At 35.8% G+C, this 4,506-nt stretch overlaps 1 long non-coding RNA gene across 1 annotated transcript; it reads left to right on the top strand.

Annotated features, from left to right (window-relative positions):
- The first annotated feature begins 3,015 nt into the window (after positions 1-3,015).
- On the top strand, positions 3,016-4,274 carry LOC107577055 (uncharacterized). The gene is made up of 4 exons (XR_001608154.1): positions 3,016-3,068; positions 3,161-3,283; positions 3,767-3,979; positions 4,105-4,274. It is a non-coding gene; the product is annotated as an uncharacterized lncRNA (long non-coding RNA).
- The last annotated feature ends 232 nt before the right edge of the window (positions 4,275-4,506 follow it).

Here is a 4,506-nt window from a genome sequence, read left to right as displayed (position 1 = left end):
CTTTTCCACAACATTCTAATTTATTGAGATGCACCTGTACATTGGCATTGAATAATTTAAACTAACAGTATTTATGTGTGTGTGCGTGCGTGTAATCTCCACTAGGTGGCGGCGATTCCTTACAAACTATGCCTGCTGCATGATGTTCAAGTCTTCTTTTTTGGCAGACTAGGACGAGTTCTTTACACTGAAAGCATGTTTCCTAATTACACAAGAGCGGATGCCTGACTTTAGACGATATCCTAATTTAAATGCAGTCTTTCTTTATGGCTCACGACGTGTTCAATAGCCTAAAATGTAGTATAACGACTTATAAATATTAAATTAAACAGGTAAAACCAAATGTGGTGTTTAGTCCACTCTCCTGCGCAATTTGTCACCGCGTGACTGACTTCTAGAACTAACCGGGACTACACACATGCTGTTTTCTAATGATGATATCACTCCGCAGTATAAAGTTTATTGCAAATAAACAATATCTCTCCGCGCTGTCAATACTGTCGTGCTTTTTATCGCCGTATAATGGACTGAAACCAAATATCACAGGAACAAAATATGAACAAAATATGAACAAGAATGTGTTGTTTGGATATGTGCAAAGTAATTAGTAATCATTTATTAACTAAACAAGCGGCTATATATATATAGATTTTTTTTTCCTACAAAGCTTCACTTAGAAATTGACTAGCCTATATGGCAATCATGATTCAAGACAACATTTAAGCCATTTAAAACAATAAAAGAAAACATCCAAAAAGTAAAATAAGACTATTACATTTAGGTGATAATTCCTAAATGTTTTTTTTGTTTTTGTTTTTTAGTTAAACCTCACTTTTTGGAGTTCAGTTAAAAAGAACACAGCATTAATAATAATAATTTAAAAAAAAACATTGCATATAGTTTTGTAAGTGTGAGTTCCAGGTAAACCTCCTTGTTTGCCATTTATCCTATTTTGTTTCTGGTCAGGAAAGCAAAAAAAAAAAAAAAAGTCTGTGTCTTTGTTGGAGTTGTTTTGGTCAAAAAGAGCACATCATTGATATAAAACACTGCATATAGTTTTGTAAGTGTGAGTTAAAACTTCTTTTTTTTATTTGCCATTTATCCCATTTTGTTTCTGGTTAAGGAAAGCTGAAAAACCTCTGCTTTAAATGGTACATTATTTCCAGTGCTAATGTAATTAAACGTTACGTGTAAATGATTAAGACTGCTTATGACAAGCATCACTATTACTATTGCCCAAAACATCTGCTTTTCAGGAAAATATAACCCCCAAAAAACTGTAGAAATTTGCAAAAGAGTGCACCTTTATCCATTCTTTCCATGACTCGAACATTCATCATTACTCATGATTATCATGAACACTCTCTCTGTCTCGCCCTCTCTCTGGCTCCTCCCTAAACACTTTTCCTGTGCAGTTAAATATGTCCTGACAGCATCTCAGCATCTCATTCAGTCAGCGGGTTTAACTTGTGCTCCAGTGATGAAGGTTGTTCTGTTCCTCCTCTCCCTCACGGTGTGTCTGAAGTCTCCCTGTGTCCTGGCGAAGACTTTGGAGTTCTTCATCGCAGCAGTGGAAACTAAGTGGGAATATGTGTTTACAGACACAACAGATCCTACTGCAAACCAGAGGTGGGCACATTTATTATTATGCACACATAAAAACATGCTTTTTAATTATTGCTACCCATAAAGATTATACACCTTTTATGTCTTTTATTATACAAATTTTGCTACAGTGTTCTCAAAACACCACTGTGTACAAACAGTAAGTGTTTTATCAGAGTAAACTGGAATCTGACCATCAAGCAGAATGTCATCAGTTAGTAATTATAGAAAGGAAACAGCTTTGAGAAAGTGTTTGATCTTTTCATTAGTTGGCATGGACTCAGTCCAGCAACCCTCAAAGGCAAAAGCTTTAAGGCCTGTCCAAATTTCAATTATGCTTCCAAGTTGTATAGTTAAACAGAGCATAACAAATGTGAGCATATATTTGCACTTAGATACGGTCAATGTCATTCATAGTTTGATTGTTATTTTTAGTGATCAGAAGCCTGCCTGTTATTTATATATAATATGTTCTTGTAGTGATTTTCAGTCCATGAATAGTGAATATGTGGTCAGAACAAACATGTTTTGATTTGGTGTTTTTAGAACAGAGCGTGATAACAGCTCACGACCATTAGTGTGAAACCGCAGCAGATCATTTGCTGAATATGCATATTTCTTGCAACCATTATAATCCTTTATAAGACAAAATGTTCTGTTATAAGTTGGTACTGACATTTTGAAATACATTGTCTGGTATAATTATTAAAGGAATAGTTCACACAAAAAGAAAAATTTGCTGAACATTTACTCACCCTCAGGCCATTCAAGATGTAGATGAGTTTGTTTCTTCATCAGATTTGGAGAAATTTTGCATTACCACAATAATGGATCCTCTGCAGTGAATGGGTGCCGTCAGAATGAGAGTCCAAACAGATGATAAAAACATCACAATAATCCACACCACTTCAGTCCATCAATTAATGTCTTGTGAAGTCAAAAGCTGTTTGTTAGAATCCATCAAGATGTTTTAACTTCAAATCACCACTTCCAAAATTGTATAAATTAATGCAAAGTGTCACAATAATCCATAAATACATCACAATAATCCACAAGTGTTGGAAAGTTTTTATCAGCTGTTTGGACTCTCATTCTGACGGCACCCATTCACTGCAGAGGATCCATTGCTGAGCAAGTGATGTAATGCTACATTTCTCCAAATCTGTTCTGATGAAGAAACAAACTCATCTATATGGTGAATGGCCTGAGGATGAATACATTTTCTTTTCATATTTGTGTGAACTATTTCTTTCAATATTTAGCAATGAATTGCTAACTCTAGTGGATTAATAAAGTTGTGTTGTATTATGTTGCATTGCACTGTATTGCAAATATGTCTAGTAACAGCATAATTATTGCTAACAGGAAATTTGCATCTGATGTCCAGAAATACATCAAGGCTGTATATAAAGAATACACTGATTCTACTTTTACAGCACCAAAGTCAAAACCTCCCTGGGCTGGTCAGTATAAGCGTTGAAATCTCTGCTTCTTAGGAAAAAAACATTAAGAAGTTTAGAATTGAATAAATAGAATATTAAATGATCTGTTTCAGGTATTCAAGGCCCGACTATCAGAACAGTGGTGAACGACAGGGTTGTGGTGCACTTCAAAAACTTTGCATCACAATCTTTCAGCATTTCTCCCATCGGCATTCAGTACTGGAAACAATCGGAAGGTAAATTGATGAAAGCCATTGATTTAACATCCATGGAATCTTTCCATTGCACAAAAGGTTCTTTATAATGTAACAAGGTTCTTTAGATTATTAAAATGTTCGAAAAGCGGTTCTTTTAAGAATTGAAAAGAATAGTTTTTCTATCACATTGCTGCGGAAAAAACCCTTTTGGAATGTAAATCATTTCATTCCAAACCGTCCAACTTTTACTGCATAAGACAAATTGTTCCTAGACTGAACTCACAACATCATTATAGACTTGTTTTGGAATACTGTTATGTGTTTTGTAACACTGGAGATACTGATAAATTCCAGAGTGCATAAAATACATTTGATTTCCCATATACACCAGCATATAGAAAGTTCGGCCTTACCCTGCGAAACGAAAGCAATATTGTGAGATATACTGCAATATCCTGATGGGTTTGAAAACCTATAATGTGTAAAGATAAACCTCAACATCCTTCTGCTTTTCAATGGCAGGCGCAGGGTACGAGGACTTCAGCTCTGTTCAGGAGCGAGCGGATGATGCAGTGCCTCCTGGTGGTTACTACAAGTACGTGTGGGACATTTCCCCCAACTCCGGGCCAACCACATCAGATCCAGACTGCCTTACCTACATTTACTCATCACAGGTGGACATCATCCGAGACTTGAACAGCGGACTCGTCGGGACTCTCCTGATCTGTAAAACAGGTGTGACTGTTGCTTCTCTGTTAGGATTTGTCAAATATATCATGTAAAATCTCACTGACATTTTGTACTGAAATTGGAATGCTGGTGTATATTTGACATGTCCTTTAACATTTGACCTCTCTCAGAGGCTCTGACTGAGGAGAGACAGCGGAAGGTTCCGGAGTTCATTTTGCTTCTTGCTGTCTTCGATGAGAGTAAAAGTTGGTACCGGGAAGTTGGCCGAGCAGACAAACTGAAGAAAACATCAAGTCCAACCCAGTACCACACCATCAATGGATACATCAACTCAACATTACCAGGTGCGATCAGCCTCACCACACCTGAGCAGCTGTTGAGAAATGGTTATCATTACCGTGTTAAGAATGAGATTTTTCACTTTAAAGTAATAATACATTTTAGAGTAGAATTTATGTTTGATTTGAATGAAAATAATATCATATATTAATGCAAAAAGTATATTAAAGGTACTAAAAAAGTTTCATTTTCTTTATGCAAAATATAAATATACACAACCAAATGTTTATAAT

Source organism: Sinocyclocheilus grahami, unplaced genomic scaffold (genome assembly GCF_001515645.1).
Source record: "Sinocyclocheilus grahami isolate Dianchi unplaced genomic scaffold, SAMN03320097.WGS_v1.1 scaffold4983.1, whole genome shotgun sequence".
NCBI lineage: Eukaryota > Metazoa > Chordata > Actinopteri > Cypriniformes > Cyprinidae > Sinocyclocheilus > Sinocyclocheilus grahami.
This window is presented reverse-complemented; position numbering and strand designations above follow the sequence as displayed.